The 20,497-nt window shown below is 44.8% G+C and overlaps 1 long non-coding RNA gene across 7 annotated transcripts in view; it reads right to left on the reverse strand.

The window, feature by feature from the left end:
• The window catches only part of LOC128150612 (uncharacterized), a 79,360-nt gene that overhangs the window by 32,327 nt on the left and 26,536 nt on the right, over positions 1–20,497 (reverse strand). For all 7 annotated transcript variants that reach the window (XR_008238118.1, XR_008238116.1, XR_008238113.1 and 4 more), the window contains 2 exons: positions 14,761–14,926; positions 4,741–4,847 (listed from right to left, as the gene is read on the reverse strand). This is a non-coding gene — a long non-coding RNA (uncharacterized LOC128150612). The remainder of the gene's footprint in view (positions 1–4,740; positions 4,848–14,760; positions 14,927–20,497) is intronic.

Below are 20,497 nucleotides of genomic sequence, written 5' to 3' on the forward strand. Positions count from 1 at the left end.
CTTTTTTTTTTTTACCACTGCCTCCCCCTGTGTCCCTGTCTGGGTGAGGATGAAGACAGAGGCAGGGCTTGCTCCAAGGTTCAGCAGCATTGCAGAAGGTCATGTCCCTTTGCTCAGGCTGTGCTTTCACAGCACTCACTGAGGGAAGGTAGTAGGGCTGTACACCAGAGATCCCTCAAGGGCCACTGGAGTATCAGGGCTGCAGGAGAAGACCTGGCTAGGCCGGTGGCCATCACGTGATGGTTATGGAGACCGGCTGTTCCTGCAGCCTGACTCTACTAGCCCTTTGGAGAGCTCAGTAAAGCTGGAGTCACTGCCTGGTACAGTCACCACAGGCAATCAGGCAGAGGAAACCAAGGCCCAGAGATGTCAGTTGCGATGGTGGCTGTGCCTTTCGCCTCGCCACTTGGACTGTTGTTCACAGGACACAGGCCCCATCAGTTTCATTCTCAGCTCGGGTCTGTCAACTGACACCGGAGCGACAGACAGGTTCTTTTAGCAAGCCTTGGCAGAAGGATGATGGCATTATTACCAGGGGTTGGGAGCAGGGGGTACCGGTCACAGGGCTCCAGCAGGCTCCTGTCAGTCACAGGGAGCTCGGGAGGCAGCAGCTGACCAGGCCCACTGCTCAAGGCACCCATTGCCAGGGGGTGGCAGCATGGAGCCAGCAAGGTGGACCCTCCTCTGGGTGGCTGGTCCGCTGCCCTTCCACTATGATGCACAGGGTACTTTGTTCCACTATGCTGAAGTTCAGCAGAGTGTATGCCTGCATGAACTATCAAAGAGAATTCCCTACCCTAGGAGCAAATGAACTTTTTGATATCGCAGATATCAAACTCCACAAGCCAAGGAGTTAATACTGTGGGGAAACTCATAATTGACCTGTCACTAACTGCCACCTGTCTGTTTGCTTCTAAATAAAATATAAAGAGATTTCTCGCTAATACTCTTCCTAGGCCAGGTCAATCAGTTTGCGAACTGATGCTGTCTGGTGCTGAGTGTCTTCAGGGTGAGCAACAGCACCAGTGGCTTGGAGAGACTGGTGGCATCTGTGAAAACCAGGAACGGGAGGGGAGAGGCCAGGGAGTGACCCCGCAACTGGGACACACTTAAAAATGGGTGCTTTTAGAGCTGCTGAAACTTCCTGGCCCACGTATTATGAAAGAATCACACCAGAAAGGTTAAAATCCAACCAGGTGGGGCAGCCAGCCTCATGTATTCACCACTGGGACAGAATAAAGACAGGTGGAATGGGCCGAAGGGCTGGAATCATTAGGGTCATCAATGCTGAAAGAAAAGACCCTGAGCTGACAGAAGCAGTCACTGGTGCTGTGTCTTTTGGGAAGGGGGGCATCCAAGCTCTTTGGCAGGGCAGAATTGGATCAGACTTAAACATAGCTCTGGAAAATTGGAGAAAATATCTCTAATTTTCAGAAGAAAATTTAATGAAGAGAAACAAAGTACTTTGGGAAGATGAACTCAGAAAAATGCATAGGTTTTGTTATCTGAGCCAGGGAGAAAAGGCATCGGGGGCACAAGTTTTTTACACACTCAACAATGTCAAATATAGCAAAACCGGTATATCTAATTATTGCAAGTATAAGTACTCTTTCTATGGTACAGGATATGAATGTTTGCTTTCCTCAGCAATGGTTTATCTATGTTAGTGATAGTCTACAGTACTTTGAATAGAGCACATTTTGTAGATGTCTTCTGAAAAAAAAGAAAAAACTTGCTGTAATGTAAGGAGGAGCCAGAGTGACAAGTACAAAGAATGTGGCTTAGAAAAAGGTATGGATAGAACTTCATTTTTTAAGTCAAGAGATGAGAAAAGTAAAGACTGTGTATAGGAGTAAGAAAATAATTTTGTTAAATGAAAAACATTTTCATTAAGAGATATAGAGGTTTATATTGCCAGGACTGTAACAGTTTAATTTAAAGTAAAAATGATTTGGAGTAAATATTAAGGAAATATTTTAATGAGAAAAACTGTATGGTAGAACAGAGTATCTAGAATATTGCATGATCTCCTTTAGCCTATGCTTTTAAGGATCTGTTTTAAAGAAGCATCTCCCAAGGACTGTCTAGATATGGATGGTATCATATACACTTTTATAGAAAAATAGCAAGTATATCAATAGCTTTCTTGCAACTGAAACTGTGATGATGATCATGTCTATTTTTGTGTTTACATTTCATAGTCAGCTACTGATTCTGCCTTGAAAAGGTGCTATAATTTCTGAGAAGGTGTATATATCCCACTTTGCCTTGTAATACTCAGCAAAATTGTGTAGACATTTTAATATCTGAAATTTTTATCTATCAAAATCTTCTTTTTCCAGTTGGAAGGAATACCCATTTTAGGGTTCTGTTTGTTTGGTTTGCTGAACAACAAGGTCAGTTTGGGAAATACATTCTAAGGTATATAAAAACATTGATTTTTTTCAAAATTGATAAATAATTAATTTGCCCTTAATTTAACTAACACTGTAAACACCCTGTAAAAATAAGAACTCTTGTTATTTTTAGGGACCTATGATAAGACTGTTTTTTCAGAATTCTTCAACTTGTAAAAAAATACCTCTGTAATGGTGCAATATGAACTATAGCAATGTGCTAGTCTAAACAAGGTACATCACAGTTAGCTAGAACATACAGAAAAAAAATCACATTCTTGGGTTTTCTTTCATGCTGAACTAACAGCATCATTCACTTGAGGAGGCCAGAAATTATGATAAATTACCAGGATCCAAATAGCATACCATGGGGAGGGAAACCAAAGATTCCTTCCTCCTGGATATTTATTGCCATAACTGCAGAATGATAGCCTTTTCCATTGCCACACTGTTTGTGGAGTAGGGCTGCCTGTCAGCTGACAAGTACTAACTGATCATGGGGAAAACACTGCTCCAAAGTGGCCATAAAGTACCATGTCGGAGAGAAAGTTTAAAATAGATACAGTACATATGTTCCAACAGAACTGCTGCCCCACTGCAGAAGATCTCAGATCTATGAACTCCTGGACTAGAGGGACATGTGTATCTCCTGAGCTAACTATTCCAATTCTAGAATTTTTTTGAAGTATTCTGTATTAAAGGAAGAAACTTCTTGACAGAGAGTTTGAGGAAATAAAATTAAATTCAACAGCTGAATTCTCCATGAATTTACCAATGAATCTGCCATACATCCAGGAAAAGGGCCTACAAAGACGTCCTTTCTTTCTCCTGTTTCTACATGCATTATTTCTCTTTAATTCAGAGTTTCAACACAGATAGGACTGCAGACAACATATACTTTGGAGCACTAAGGGGTGAAAGCCAGGCTTAGCAAATATGTGAGGCAGACAGCAGTGCAGTCAAGAGACAGCTCTGCTCTGAGACGTTGCACCCTGCAAGATACTGGCCATCTGAGGCACTTCTCAGGGAGCAGCAGACACTTTCAGGGACCTGAGGGACTGATTTGGAAGGAAGGCAACATACACCTGTGTTGCTCAGCAAAGGAGTGATGGAGTGAAGTTGGCATTGCATCTTGAGCTGCAGCAGATTTGGGATATATTTTCTCAGGCCACACTCCTAACTGAGATGTAAAACAACATCCCCTCCTCCTTTGGACTCAGAATTCACTTCTCCTTTGGGATAAACTCAAATCTTTCCAAGTACTTTGTGACAAGCCACATGGAGAGAAAGGTCTGTCCCTTGTAGACTTTAGTGGGGTGAATAGGGAATCTCCTCAGGACAGGGGATGAAAGCACTGTTAAAACCCCCAGCTGCTAATCTCCCACAAGGGCCACCAGCACCCTGACTCCCTGGCTGCTGGCTATCTGGTGACATGGTCCCATTGTTTTCTGCTGGAGCTGTTCTACTTTACCCAACTGATTTGCCCTTCAGGAGGAGCAGGGAATTGTATGCTTCTCTCGGCATCTCGGATGTGGAGAGAAATTAAGGAAATATTTAAGCTGACCACCAAGGAAATCTGTCTCCTAATATTACACAGGAGGCTGTGGTGGAGTCTCTGAAGTGATGGGAGCCTCAGTGTTTGGAAAAAAATTTCTCTTGAAAATACTACAAGAAAAATATGCTGCTGCAGTATAAATATGTACTGCAGATTAACTATAGCATAGTCTATCTTGGCACCTGGGAGATGCTCTCTGCAGTTTAATCACTATTTTTACTTCCTCAAATATGTGACTTCATATGAAAATTTGGATGAGGTGCGAAGAAGATATATATTTGCAACATTCAGTCAAAGATAATAACAAAGTGAATTGAACTGCATATGTGGATGTTTGCTTTCTATGAGTTAGCCTCAGTAGAGGATCACAGTAACATGCCATAAGTTCCAAGAACAGTTCATGGGTTCATAAAGTATTTGGACAAATTCATCAGTTAAAAATCCACCATGAGCTGTTAAACACCCAGCCTTCATGTCGTGCTCAGGGCTTCCATAAATACAAATTACTGGGAATCAGGAGAGTTTTAGACAAGTGCTGCTCTATGTTGCCATAGGCAAGATGCTTCTCCTTCCTGGGCATCACTTTCAAAGTCAGAAAGTTGGGCTACATGGACCTTTGATCTCACAAGTACAGCTTATTTTATGTTATGCCACAGTTGCCTGCAGGGGTTAATACCGTGCTCCTTCCTTACTTCTTTTCCTTCCTCTTCATTCCTCCTCTTCTGGCTACTTGCTGTTTCAATTACCTTTTTCTACCCAGTGGTCTCCCAGCTTGCCCAACCCACTCACCTGCTCTGTAACAGGAGCCCCTCAGCTGCTTTGGTGGGTGATAGAAAGGGCATCCTGAATGTCACCTCCTTGGCCAGAATCTACCGCCCAGATCTCTTCCGCTGATGCTAGCTGTGGAGACAGGAGGAGTGTGAGTAATGGTGCACCTGTGGTGCACATTTGAAATCTGCCCATCCTCTAATCTCAGATTGTGGGTTTTATTTGCTTCTCATGTTCAGTTAACTCATTCTGAGGACTTCCAAGAATACCACTCTGTGGGAAGCTACTTAGCAACAAACTTGTCATCAAAGTTCCCCCTAGGACAGATGCAGTCACTTTCCTTGACGTGTAGTGAAGGTAAATCACAACTGCATTAAGATCTGTAGAAACTAATTTCTGAATAGAGCAGAAGGGACAGGGGATAGCAAGGCCATTATGGTCCCTTCATGGCCAGCCTGTGACATCAGCTTATCTTCACAAGTGCTCACATGGACACCCAGAAATTTTTGCTTACATGCGCCACGGTAAAGAATGGTTGGCCCACACTGCTTTTCAACCTGCAGGTTTAAAGTCTGGGTAGTTATGATCCCTAGTAGTTCTTCCTGGGAAATCATTTATTGCTTCCAGCAATTCTCTCAGCCCATTCCTTCAGCCACATTTATCAGAAATGTTAGTTTAATGGCACATTACCTAACCAGATGACATATCAAAAATATGGACTGAGCACATTCTGTACATAACATTGAAATCATGCACCTTAGCAGATCTACACTGAATTGATAAATAACCTTTTAATATGAAAAATGTGCTCTTACCATCTCCAGGGTTCAGTGTCCAGCCACATCCTAGCAGAAGTGTAGGGATGAGCAGTTTTGCTACAGAGCAGTGTTCTGACATTTCTGCTTGTCCTGTGCTAACATTCCCGTGAGCTCTCATTTTACACAGAGGGCAGCAGAAATGCTGCTACAGCAGAGGCTGGGCATTCTCTGTCAGACTGTCCATCACAGGCTACAGAGCAAACTAATCTGTCTAGGCAGGCCCTACCATATTGACAGCATGGCCAACAACAGCACTTGCAAGCTGAAAATCCTGCAAGTAGTGATTTGAGTTCTTTTTTTTGGGGGGAAAATCATAAGCAAGTCAGGGAACCTATATCATTGTTCTTTTCTAGAATAGTCATAAGTGTAGCTCTATTCCACATTATTTTTGTATCTACTGGGAAAGGATCTGTCACTATCCCAGCCTCTGCTGTTTTGGGGTGATAGCTTTTTTTTTTTTTTTTTTTTTTAACGTGGAAAGTGCTATACGTTAATACTCTGATCCAAGAATGGAAATGATGCCATTTATTCTGGGGGGGATACTATTCCACTCTGTAAGAGTTACAGAATCTGTCAAGAAAAAGCATTAGACTAGAAAGTGGTCTTTTAGTATCTAGGTCTCACTTTGCCATACATGTTTTTAAGGCACTGAAAAAAATATTTTTTTTCTAGAATATAAGGACACTGACACTACATACTCAATTCCTGGTGGAAGTGAATTTAGGCAATCCATGCTGAAACAACACCCTTTTTGTAAGACTCCTGCAAATACTAACTGACACCTAAGAGGAGGTCTTAGGCAATGGCTGCCATTCACTATTCTGGGCATAATGCCAAACAGTTTAGCAGACACAGGGGAAATGGAAGAGATGAAGGTGGTGTCTTAGTATCCTAAAGAGAAAGAGCCTGAAGAAATAAAAGCAGGAAAAGAAATCAGAACAATTGCTCTTCAAGCTAAGTAATTTCTTCCCTGCTGCTTGGACTCTCAGAAATGAGAAGCTATTGTGAAACACCAGAAACACCTAGTGCCCTCACCAGCAACTAACTAGGTCAAGTAACGCTGGTTCAAAATCAGCTTTCTGTCTGTAATACCTTACAAGTATTTGCATCATGCTCTAGTCTCCAGCCTGGGTTTCAGTTTGCATTATTTGCTCAGGATCTGGTCTATGCAGATGTATGAATATAGATTGAATTAGACCTTCTCCTGAACAACAGCCCACCTAAAAACCTCAAGCACTGTTAAATGCATCCAGTTATTCACTGGTAATCTCTGCAGAACAGACACTTCATTCATGTAACTCAGATTGCACAGTGATCCTGTGGCTTCTGTAGAACTCAAATAATCTGATCTATCTCACCACCTGGGTCTCTCACCCTGTCTGATAAGAGTTGATTGCTCATCTCACCAAAAGCTACAATGTAGACAATATGGAAGAAGTCACAATTTTTGAATATTTAGCTTCTCAGATAAAATGCTTAGGATGATGAAAGGAATCTTAAATATGCTGCTGGAGGTATAATTTAGCAGAAAAGACTGTTAAAGCTGATCAAAGATCTCATAGCCTACTAAAGAACTATAAATGGCATAACTGAAACATAACAGAGCAGCCTAAGGAAAAAAAGCATACTTTCACAAATGTATCCCAGCAAAGCACCTTTTCAACTGTATCATCTCAACCCACTATCTCTGTTAATAATGTGTACCACATGTGTTTGTAGACAGCCAGTGACACACCAAGGGGACTGTGCTGGTTTTGGCTGTGATAGAGTTAATTTTCTTCATAGTAGCTAGTATGGGGCTATGTTTTGGATTTGTGCCGAAAACAGTGTTGATTATACAGGGATGTTTTCATGATTGCTGAGCAGTGCTTACACAGTCAAGGCCTTTTCTGCTTCTCACCCCACCCCACCATTGAGTAAGCTGGGAGTGCACAAGAAGTTGGGAGGGGACACAGCTGGGACAGCTGACCCCAACTCACCAAAGGGATATTCCAGACCATATGACATCATGCTCAGTATATAAAGCTGGGGAAGAAGAAGAAGGGGGGAGGACACATTCAGAGTTATGTCATTTGCCTTCCCAAGTAACCGTTACACATGATGGAGCCGTGCTTTCCTGGAGATGGTGGAACACCTGCCTGCCAATTGGAAGTAGTGAATGAATCCCTTGTTTTGCTTTGCCTGCATCCGTGGCTTTTGCTTTACCTATTAAACTGCCTTTATCTCAGCCCACGAGTTTTCTCACTTTTACCCTTCTGATTCTCTCGCCCATCCCCCTGTGAGGGAGGTGAGTGAGCAGCTGCATGGTGCTTGGTTGCCGGCTGGGGTTAAACCACAACAGGGACTTAAAAGAGGCGCGGTGTGCCTGCCTGCACATTGGCCAAGCTTCAAGGCAGGGCTGTGGGCAGTGCACACACACAGAACACATCCTTACCTACTGGTAAAGGACCAAGATCTCAGAGACAAGGAAAGGATGCTGAGTATGCACATCCCTCCCATGCTGAGGAAAGTGAAGAACACAGACCTCTCACTTTGTAGTCAAACGCTATCCATGGGGCTGCTCAGCAGAAGGCAGCTAATGGTGGGACTAGCTTTGTTTTGAAGATAAGGTAACTAAGGTTTCTGTGCTCCACCCTGAACTCATTGCTCTTTGTGCTGGGTCTCACCCTTCCCACTTTGCAGTCATTCTAGAAACAGCAGGAGAGCGATGCCAAAAAGCTAACCCCAAATTCCAGAATGCCATACATCTGTGAGGCAGACAATTACTCTTTAGTTAGTACTGGGGCATTCAAAATCGTCTCTGACAACCCAACTTGTCAGTCCATGTTTGGACTCCAGAATCCTTGGGTTTCCTCACAGCTCAGATGCTGCAGAAGAGAGAACTGCAATTCTTACAAAAATTAGTTGACAAGTGCTCAATCTCCACATGTTAATGGAGTGAGACTGTATTGTCAGCTGCCCAGTTGTCCCACTCCTTGTTTGATGGTGTAAAGCTCCTAATAACACAATCAATATCCTGGAACAGTTCTTGAAATCTCCTCAGCAAGGTAGCACAGGGGCTGCAAGATACTGAGGGCAATGGCAGCCTAAAGGATGCAGAAACATCTGGGCAATCACCTGTGAGATACTGGAGGACAGTTGGGTGGTTTCTTGCCTGTGACACAGGTACTTTGATCTCTTCAACCTTCCTTCCTGGATCTGATCCTAATGATGATATATAGTGGAAACTGCTAAGGGAGCTTGTGGACTCCTACCTCTTAGAAGTGCAGATACTTGGCTAAGAAAAACACTCATCCAGCTGTGTGGGACTGGGACAGGCTGGGTGTAGCACTGCAAAAGGTGGCAGCTCATTGCACGGTAGCTATACAGACCCTGCATGTCTTTACCTTCATAAAGCAGTACTTGGCCAGGCTGGAGCCATACCCGGGCAGTCTCCCATGGTGCAGAAGGCAGCCACCTGCACTTCCAGAAAGGACTTACGGCTGCTGGCAGCTGTGTTTCTCTTGCAATAGGTGTGGCCTGTCATGTGGAGAATCATAGGGAAAACATTGATCCACAAAAGGAGATTTCCTACCTGAGAAGAAGCTGAGCAGCTCTGAGCTCTCTCCAGCCTCCTAGAGCTGACTAATGGGGAGGGACACAACAAAGGGATCTCTTTTTGAATGGGCATTATGGACCTCACATAGGAGGCTCACAGATCGCTTGTGGGTGAGAAGACCGCGAATTTCATGCTGTGCACCAGAAACAGTACAGGTGGGCTTACCTGGTCATAGCTGCAGGCTGCTGCCCTAGGCAATCTTTAGCTCCCCTGCTTCTTCTGCATTAAGCTCATATAGGACAAGAGGAAAACTTGCTAAGCCTCCTGCCAGGGTAACTGCTGATGACATGACATTGAAGGGACAGGGTGAGATCAGTGCTATTTTGAGATCTCCTGCTAATTGCTTCTGTGAATTAATTCTCTCCACTTTTGCAGAGGGTGAAAGTTTAATACCATTGGTGCTCATCTTCAGGAAAAGTCACATGAAAGAGTGGGCAAGTTCAGTGCAAAGGAGGAAATTACTTATCTTTTGGAAAGCACCCTGCATTTGGTGGGGAGAGTCCCTGCATCAGAACATTCTGTTTTGATATCCACCAACTTGCTGAGGTGATGAGCTCCAGTGCAGGTGCATTCCACAGCGGGGTGGGGGATTGCAGTGTACGGGGGGGATTCCTGAGCCAGGGAAAACCCAGGAGAGCGTGGAGACCCACCAGGAGCTGGCAGCTCTCATGAGAGAGAGCAGCTGACAAGGCGTGGGGCAGGGCCAAGAGTAATGGTGGCCACCACCCACTCCTACGAAAGGCAGCCCTAGGGAGCGCTCAGACCAGGAGCGCTGCGAACAGAGTGAGCAAACAGGGTGTAGCATGGCAGTTTGTGTGGAAGGGCGTGCAGAGAGGGCACCTCTTTGAAGGAGGGGCATTCCACTGGCTGAGTGGAGAGACTTGAACTCTACATAACCCAGCAACTGGGTACCATTCTGTGACAATCTGCACAGGTCAAGGGCACTCATCCTCCCTGACCCTCAATGCAGAATGGTGGGCACTCGTCTGAAAGCAAAGGCTGCAGCTCCGGCTGGGGGGTCTGCACCATCTACCCCAGCGGTGGCTGATGCCTCCACCCAGATGGAGCTGCTGAAGGGAGAGGCTGCAGTGCAGACCTCAGACTGCAGGAAGTGCCTAGACCTTTCTCCTGGGGCAGGGACAGACAGCATGGCCAAACAGCCAAAAACTCCCCCACCAGCACACACAGAATGGAGCGGGGGCCAATAATGCAGAAGAATTGAAGCTTGCAATTGCAAGGACCAGCAGGAGGAAGAGACTTCCCCCAGAGCCTGAATTGCCCTTGCAGAACCGCTTCACCACTCTGCAGACTGAAGAGGAAAGACCTGTCACATCAGGAGAGACGCTGGAGCTGAGTAAGGCAGTCCGATCTGCACCCCAGCAGACAACCAGTGCAACTAAGAAAAGGCGATGGGTGATAGTAGTAGGCAACTCTCTTCTGGGAGGTATGGAGGCACCCATTTGCTGACCTGATACACTCTCTAGAGAGGTGTGCTGCTTACCAGGGACTCATATCACAGATGTCACCGAGAGACTACCAAGCCTCGTACAGTCCGCTGGCTATTATCCACTGCTGTTGTTTCACATAGGGACCACTGATAAAGCCAGGAGCAGTCTGAGGAGTATCAAGGATTACAGAGCCCTGGGACCATTGGTATGGGACTCTGGAGCACAGGCAGTTTTTTCATCAGTCCTCCTGGTCAAAGGGAAGGGGTTTGAAAGGGCCAGTCGAATCTGGCGAATCAACAAATGGTTGTGGGACTCGCTTTGAGAAACCTGGTCTACTGGGGGCTGATGAGGTCCATCTGTCAGTGAAGGAGAAGAGCATATTCAGTCATAGCCTTGCCAAGCTGCTGAAGAGGGCTTTAAACTAAAGTTGCTGGGGAAGGGGAACCTCAATCCATCCCACTCCTATCGGTTTGATACCAGTGCCAGCAATAGATGCCCAGAGCCTGGAGAGGGATCACAGTTCAGCAGGAGAGCACCTGAAAGGCAGCACAGAGGAATTCCAGCTACTCCAGCCAGTAAGTCAGTTTCATCAGGGGCCCAAATTAAATGCCTCTATGTAAACACATGTAGTATGGGGAATAAACAAGAACAATTAGAGACGTGCACATGACTGCAGAGCTATGATCTTATTGGCATTATGGAGATGTGGTGGGATGGCTCCTATGACTGGAGTGTTGGAATGGAAGGATACAGGCTCTTCAGGAAGGACAGGCGGGGGAGACGAGAAGGGGGTGTCACCTTCTATGTCAATGACCAGCTGGAGTGCATGGAGCTCTGCCTGGGGATGGATGAGGAGCTGACTGAGAGCTTATAGGTCAGGATTAAAGGGAGGGCAGGGACAGGTGACATTATAGTGGGAGTCTGCTACAGGCCACCCAACCAGGAAGACTGAGCGGATGAGTCCCTCTATAGACAGATAGGAGCAGCCTCACGTTCACAAGCCCTGGTCCTCATGGAGGACTTCAACCACCCAGGTATCTGTTGGAGGGACAACACAGCAGGGCATAAGCCATTCAGGAGGTTCCTGAAATATGTTGATGATAACTTCCTTCTCCAAGTGATAGAGGAACCAACGAGGAGAGGTGCTATGCCGGACCTTGTTCTCACCAACAAGGAGGGGCTGGTGGGGAATGTGAAGCTCAAGGGAAGCCTTGCCTGCAGTGACCATGAAATGGTGGAGTTCAAGATCCTTAGGGCAGTGAGGAGGGTGCACAGCAAACTCACTACCCTGGAATTCAGGAGAGCAGACTTTGGCCTCTGCTTGGTAGAGTGCCATGGGATAAAGCCCTGGAGAGAAGAGGGGCCCAAGAAAGCTGGTTAATATTCAAGGATCACCTCCTTCAAATTCAGCAGCAATGCATCCTAACAAAGAGGAAGTCAGGCAAAAACACCAAGAGGCCTGCATGGATGAGCAAGGAGATCCTGGACAAACTCAAACACAAAAAAGAAACCTACAGAGGGTGGAAGCAAGGACAGGTAGCCTGGGAGGAATACAGAGAAATTGTCTGAGCAGCCAAGGATCAGGTTAGGAAAACTAAAGCCCTGATGATAGAATTAAATCTGGCCAGGGATGTCAAGGGCAACAAGAAAAGCTTCTATAGATATGTTGGTGATAAAAGGAAGACTAGGGAAAATTCAGGCCCTCTTCAGAAGGAAATGGGAGATGTGGTTACCTGGGACATGGAGAAGGCTGAGGTACTCAATGACTTTTTTACCTCATTCTTCACCGGCAAGTGCTCCAGCCACACCACCCAAGTCGCAGAAAGCAAAGGCAGGGACTGGGAGAATGAAGAACCGCCCACAGTAGGAGAAGATCAGGTTTGAGACCATCTAAGGAACCTGAAGGTGCACAAGTCCATGGGACCTGATGAGATACATCTGCAGGTCCTGAGGGAACTGGTGGATGAAGTGGCTGAGCCACCATCCAACATATTTGAGAAACTGTGGCAGCCTGAGGAAGTTCCCACTGACTGAAAAAGGGGAAACATAACCTCCATTGTTAAAAAGGTAAAAGAGGAAGACCCAGGGAACTACAAGCCAATCAGTCTCACCTCTGTGCCTGGCAAGATCATGGAGCAGATCCTCCTGGAAACTATGCTAAGGCACATGGAAAATAAGGAGGTGACTGGTGACAGCCAACATGGCTTCACTAAGGGCAAATCATGCCTGACAAATTTGGTGGCCTTCTACGAAAAGGTTACAGCATTGGATAAAGGAAGAGCAACTGACGTCATCTACCTGGGCTTGTGCAAAGCATTTGACACTGTCCCACATGACACCCTTGTCTCTAAATTGGAGAGACAAGGATTTGACGGATGGAGCACTCAGTGGATAGGGAATGGGCTGGATAATCCCACTCAAAGAGTTGTGGTCAATGGCTTGATGTTCAAATGGAGACCAGTGATGAGTGGTGTTCCTCAGGGGTCAGTATTGGGACTGGCGCTGTTTAACATCTTTGTTGACAACATAGACAGTGGGATTGAGTGCACCCTCAGAAAGTTTGCCGACGACACCAGGCTGTGTGGAGTGGTCGAGATACTGGAGGGAAGGGATGACATTCAGAGGGACCTTGACAGGCTTGAGAGGTGGGCCCGTGTGAACCTCATGAAGGTCAGCAAGGCCAACTGCAAGGTCCTCCTGCACATGGGTCGGGGCAATCCCAATCACAAATACAGGCTGGGCAATGAATGGATTGAGAGCAGCCCTGAGGAGAAAGACTTGGGGGTGCTGGTTGACGAGAAGCTCAACATGACTCGACAATGTGCGCTTGCAGCCCAGAAAGCCAACCGTATCCTGGGCTGCATCAAAAAAAGTGTGACCAGCAGGTCGAGAGAGGGGATTCTCCCTCTCTACTCTGCTCTTGTGACACCCCACCTGGAGTACTGCATCCAGCTCTGGGGCCCCCAACATAAGAAGGACATGGTCCTGTTGCAGCGAGTCAAGAGGAGGCCCATGAAGATGATCAGGGGGCTGGAACACCTCTCCTATGAAGACAGGCTGAGAGAGTTGGGGTTGCTCTGCCTGGAGAAGAGAAGGCTCTGGGGAGACCTTATAGCAGCCTTCCAGTACGTAAAAGGGGCCTGCAAGAAAGCTGGAGAGGGACTTTTTACAAGGGCGTGTAGTGATAGGACAAGGAGTAATGGCTTTAAACTGAAAGAGGGTAGATTTAGGTTAGATGTAGGGAAGAAATTCTTCACTGTGAGGGTGGTGAGGCACTGGAACAGGTTGCCCAGAGAGGTTGTGGTTGCCCCATACCTGGAAGTGTTCAAGGCCAGGTTGGATGGGTCTTTGAGCAACCTGGTCTAGTGGAAGGTGCCCCTGCCCATGGCAGGGGGCTTGGAACTCAATGACCTTTAAGGTCCCTTCCAACGCAAACCATTCTATGATCCTACAGCTGGGTGCCCACCTGACTTGAACACACCACCTCAAAATGTCTGTGAAATCCATGGTGTGGCTGCTTTAGGGTAGCTGCATGGTTAAAGGAATCTAATGAGAGCAGCAAAGGTACCCAATGCTATTGTGAAAGCATGAACTGTGTGATGGTGACTTTGATGCTGTGTTCCTTCAAAGGCTTAGATGGGAGCTTACCAACGCAGCTACCTTTCTGTACTGGAATTCACTGCTGCCAAGGTTAAATTTTACACCATACCTACTGACGCCCATGAAGATGCCTTCTTGAACTTTGCTGGTTGATTCCCACATGGTACAGCTGGGTTTGCTTTAGTTGTTTCTCTCTGGGCAGAAAGGAAGAGCAATAGGCCTGAAATGGAGCCCAGAGGCTTGCAAGCATGCTTCTTTTCCTGTCATTGCAATTGGACAGGAGGTCCTGGTCAGCTTGGCCCAGGGTGAAGGAGTGGAGTACCTAAGCAGGAGTCCTAAGGGTGGTTTCATGACAATGAGATGGAGATACTGGTCCTGGAATTTCTTTCTAGACAGGTTACAAGGCTGACAATGCTGCTTTAAGAAATGGAGCAGAGTGAGGTTTGCATTGGGCCACAAACTCAAGAGCCTTTGACAGTGCTTTGCTTTCATACTTCACCTGTGCTTATGAGTGCCCCTCTTTCTCACCAGCTCATTCTCACTGAACACAAGGGAAGGGAAATCACGTTGTAGGGACTTACAGTAAGTGGGACGGGATCTGTTTTCAGCATGCCTGGATGTCATCACTCCAAGACTTTCCCCACACTGTATGTCTGTGCAGGACCATCTGTATCCAGGGATTTGTCTTTCTGCCTATTCTGGCTGTGCTGTGGTTTGCTTCTTGTCCCAGCGGACTCCAGGCCCTGTAGGGATGGAAACAGAAGTGGCAGAAAGTCAATGGCTGGCAGGATCCATTTCCCTCTTTGTTTTGCATCAGGACATTGCTGCCTCTTTCAGCAGATCCCTCTTCCCAAGGACAGGTGTCATCTTGGCTGCCTGATGCTTAGACAGAGGAAATTGGCTAGTTTTCTGTGGCCTAACTTACTGAGAGCTGTGGAGAAAAGTCTTTATGGAGTCTGGATCCGGTAATTCAAATTACAGGGTACTCCTTTGGAAGAAGCTGGAATCCCCAATAGGTCATGTCACAGAAACTTATCACTTGGGTGGGATTGATAATCTCTATGAATTAAAACAAATCCAAAACAGATGGTGTGTATCCCAGAGCTTTTTACAAGATGCTTATCTGAGCATCCATATGACCATGATTTTTAAATCTGTGGAATAAAATTCTTCAAGTTAGTTTGCCTGCAAATATGAATTAATACAATCTTTATCTTCCAGGAAGAACATCTGGAGGTAAGGGTAAAAGTTTAGGTCTTCTTTTCTCCTGAAAGTTCCCCATAACTTCCCATGCTGGCCTCCCAGTCTTTTTCTATCTATTTTCTCACAGTTTCCTTCTCAATTTCTAATCCCTCCAAATCTAGTCCAGAGTAAGGGGTTTTCCCTTTGAAAACTGCTCTGACAGCTAATGCTCCATTTTTTTTTGTGAACAACGTGCACACAGATGCCAGTGCTGCAGTTTACAATTTTCCCTCCATACCATCGTTTAATGTCACCTATTAAAAACTTCAGGGGAAAAGCTATAGCTACAGCTTTATACTTTATTTAGTTGGCGTGAAAGGGAAAGTAGGCATTTGCTAAACATCAGACACCCAAGCCAAGGGTTATGCAGTGCTGATGCAGCTAGACAATTCTGGTGGTGACAAGCACCGAGGGCTGGCTGCAAGGCATCATGCACCATTTTGTCTGATACCAGAGACTGCACACAGGAGCAGATTTATTTAGCATTACAGATGCAGTCTTGATAGTTAAATCTACATGCTTTATCTGGCCTTCAAAGAAGCAAGCAGGTTTGTGAAATAAGACTTCCCTTTACAAATACACATGAAAGACTGTCACTTTTTCCTGTGTCCATTAATTTTGTTCTGTATTATAATTTCTACTGATTTGTCCAGTATAGCCATCAGCCTCACCACATGGTAGTTCTTTTGATTTCTCTGTAAGACCTTTTAATACCATGGGATTACATTAGTCACCTGGCAGTCCTGTGGTACCCAAATAGATTTTTATGTAGAATCTTCCACACCATGTTTGGAAGCTTAGCAACTTCATCTTTGAGTTCCTCTAGATTTTTGGACATCTGTATTTGAGGACTAAGAAGGAAAGAGGTCTTTGCAATGAGACTGCTAAACTGATGACACTTGTGAAATCAGCTTCATCATGGGAAGAAGACTTAAGCCCAGAAGTGACAGAGGAAAAGCTGCAAATGTAGAAATTTTGCAAGGGCGAAGGGGAACACCGTCAGAATCATGGACATATGGAGTGATAGTGTCCACTACTGAAACATGGTCATGGGAGGGTGTGGACTGTTTAGGAAGAATAGACAAGGAAGATGAGGAGGATTTATGCTTTATGTTAAAGTGCTCCTTGATTGTGCAAAGCTCCAGTGTGAAACTGTAGACATCCCATCAGAGACGGGAGGAGAATGAGGGATGTTGTGATGGGATCTGTTATAGCCCACTTGACCAAGACAAAGTAGTGAAGGAAGATTTCTACACCTAGTAGAAAGGCAGAAGTCTCCTCTGCCTTAAGGAGGATTTCAGCCATATGGACATCTGCTGGGAGGGCAACAGCACTGGGCAAACAGTGCCAAAAGTTCTTAGATTGTGCTAATGACAATATCCTAATGTAAATACTGGACCGGCAATGCTGAGTACAGGGAGCATGGATGAACTACTGATAAATATGATCCCAGATGGCAGCTCGGGCTGCAGTAACCACCTGATGACTAACTGAAGGATCTAGTGGAAAACTGTGGAAGTAAGCAACAGAATTAGCACTCTAGACTTTGTAAGACCGGAATTCATTGTATTCAGGAACTGCTAGTTAGAACACACTTGGCAGCAGCTGTGAAAAAGTCGACTGTTCAGGAGAGATGGTTACGGTTTAAAGGACAATTATTGAGACCTCAGGAACAAACTACCCTGTTCTGCAGTAGGACTGGGAATTTCATCTTAGCTAAGCAGCAAACTTCTTGATGAACTAAACCACAAAAGTATACAAGAGGCGGAGGCGAGGACTGGCAACAAAATAGGAATATAAAACATTGCTTGGGCACTTAGGGACATTAAGCATAACAGTTCTGCATGGATGATGCACAAGGGAGTTCAGAGAAAATATGTCTACCGCTGAATGTGGGAGACCACCTAGTGAGAGATGATACAGAAAGCACCTAAGTATGCAGCACCTTTTCTGCATCAGTCTTCATAGGCAAAGCTTGTCCCTAGGCATCAGCACCTTCCAATGGAGTTTGAGAAGGAAAGGAATAACCAACAGTGGGGAAGTCCTAACCTACTACTTAGTGAAGCTGGAATTGCTAAGTGAAGCTGGATGTATTCATATCCAAGGGGCTGGGTGTGACTCATCAAAGGATGCTGAAGGAGTTCACCCGTGTAATTACAAGGCCTATGTTTGTCATTGGTGAAAAATGATGACACACAGGGAAGGTCCCATATGACTGGAAAAATGCTAATGTTATGCCCACCTTTAAAAAAGGCAAGAAGAAGGATTAGTGAAACTGTAAGATGCTCAGTTTCACTTTAGCTATTTGAAAGATGACAGAATATGTCCTCTTGGTATTTATTGATAAGGATGTGAAAAACAAGAAGATAACTGAGAGCAGCCAACATGTGTTTACCAGGGTAAGTAATCAAGCTTGACCAACCTGATTGGCTTCTGTGATGAAGTGACTGTTGCCTTTTATCAGTTCTTTTCTGATAATTAGCATGCCTTTGCTCTGGACCTCTACTATGGTATCACTAAGTGGTCTTCAGTCTACTAAAACTGAACTGCTTCCCTTAGATTCCTTATTTCTATATGCTTTATGAACACAATCATATTGGATTTTTGGGGCTATTTTAACTCCTCCAAGGATGTTATATTACATATATTGCCATAGATCAATTCTTAAACAGCTTTATTTTCAACTCTGTCCACAGCTGTATTCAAACCAGGTAAGTCAACACTGCTTTTCCTTCACACCCTAACTAGTGGTTTCATTAAACACCCACTGTCAGTGTCCACAAATATAGTTTTGGTACTACAACCCAAAATAACATTTGTCTATTTTGTATGGAGTAGTTGTGGTCTCCTATTGGTGTTACATTCATTGCTCTAGCAGTCCAGTAGTCCTCTCTTAACTGCAGTTGGTGTTACTGTCCTGAGAGGACAGCTGTTAAGAAATGAGGAGAGACTTGGTGAAGGGCCTGAAGCAGGAAACTTGAGGGACATGAATTCCCTGAACAGCATGACCATGGAGAAATATTAACACAGGACTTCAGTGCTGGACATGGCAAGAGCTGGAAGGAATTCAGCTTCACAGTTTCCACCTCTCTTGAGCGCAATCTGTTTGGTATGAGTCTACTGTTCAATCAAAAAGGAAGACAAGGCCATTGTCAGTATATGTTCCCAATAACTGAATGCCTCACCTTTCTCCAAGGATCTGTGAGTGGCAACTGAACACGCAGGGAAATTTGTCAGGCCTCTATTTCCATATGAAGAATTATTTTGTGAAGGTTGTGTGATCAAATCAGATATTAAATGCCCTCCGCATTACTGTATTGCACTAGACAAGAATTCAAAATTACCACACTAGTCCTCTGGTAATAGGCAGCTCTTCTTCCTAATCCATGAAAAAACATTAGCCTTCTGAGTTATTTAGCTGTCCCTGTAACTTAGGGAGTGAGCTCTGGGTTTGGATTCCATTCTGGGGACCAAAATGTGGGCGCTGCAGTGCCAGAGCCCTCGTGAAAGGGGCTCTTACAGCATAGGGCATCATCTGATGCTGTATATTACACTGGAGCTCAAACATAGTTTTTCTAACCTCTTCCCTGTGTTATTCACTGAAATATTTTAGTGATTGAAATACAAATGACCAGGGTAAGAATGTGTTTAGATCTGGAGGATCTGAAGAAGTTTAAATGATTACACCCTTTCCTAAAACTTAGTCTCTTGACTCCCAGCACATCTCCTTTTCCCATACCATCAGTATTACACAAGACTGCCTGCTACCTCTAATACTCTGGTACAGGCAATACTGTGTTTTTAGAGTTTTCTTGGACTGTGAATGTGTAAATATGTGTATTTTGATGGCACGGCAGTGCTAGACTGAGGATTTATCAGAATGCATAGTATCTGGAACTATATGCTGAGGTGATATCTGTGATTGTGTGTATAAGCATGGCAGGGTAAGGCATGTTGTTTTGGGGAGTTATAGGTAGGGCAGGGCTATGGGAGACTCTGGAACTTCAGATTTGACAGTGGGAACTGATTATTTATGCAGACAATAATAGGAGCAAGCCTACGTCAAATGCAAGTAAAATGTGTGAGTGAACAGTGAGAAAGCAGTTTCTTGGGGAATCACTTTTTAAATGAAATGTGCTCAAAAACATATATTACCTATGCATGCACAAGTATATCTTTTAATTTGATACCTCAGAAGTCAGCTCAGGAATCTATTCAAGAGCTCATTTCAAAGTAGAGTCTCCCATTACTTGGGTTCAGCCTTCCAGCTCACTGTATTTCAAACCCTCTCAGCTATTGAGAGTGCCCTATACAGAAACCTCAGCTGTAATACATTTTGACTTTCTGCTTTTTAGAAAATACCACTGAAAAGTGTCTCTTAACAACAATTATTTGCTCATTTTTGACATACTTTTCCTGTTCCTCTCAATGCATGTGTTCCTAAAGCATCATAGCTGTTATCATCCCCATTGCATGACTGAAAAGTTGTGGTATAAACATACCAGGGAAACTACCATGGGTCAAGCAGCAAATCACTGAGAAAGCCAGCAATAGGAACTGTAAGTCCCTGCATCCAAGTTCTCTAAGTGCCTTGAGTACTCTAGATTCTCTCCTTAACACTCTTGACAAATTATTTATAGATGTATTCACATAGTCAGTAAGATATAAAAATGTTCTAATTATATCATTCAAATCAAATGACAATTATGCCCTTAGTTTGCCAGACAATGCTTTGCCAAAGAAGGTTTGCCAGAAATGTTTTGACCGAAGAAAGGGGGACCATCTGCAGCATCTGCAGACGAGACACTATAAAATCTCCCAGGGACAAGTCTGGCCTGTCTCCACGGAAGGCTTCAAGGTAAGTGCATGCATTCTGTGAGCTTGAAGAAAGAGGACAATGTCCTTGCAATATCCCATTCCATTTCTCCTGCCTCTGGCAACCATTTCCATGAGGGAGTGCCCATGTGAACAAAAATTTTCAATATAATTTCAATGCATGTCTGTATCTTCAATCTATAATTTGTCTCTGGAATTCTGTGCAGCAATAAGAAACAACTGCCATTCCTATTTTA

The sequence above is a fragment of the Harpia harpyja genome, chromosome 14, assembly GCF_026419915.1.
Source record: "Harpia harpyja isolate bHarHar1 chromosome 14, bHarHar1 primary haplotype, whole genome shotgun sequence".
In the NCBI taxonomy this organism is placed as follows: Eukaryota; Metazoa; Chordata; class Aves; order Accipitriformes; family Accipitridae; genus Harpia; species Harpia harpyja.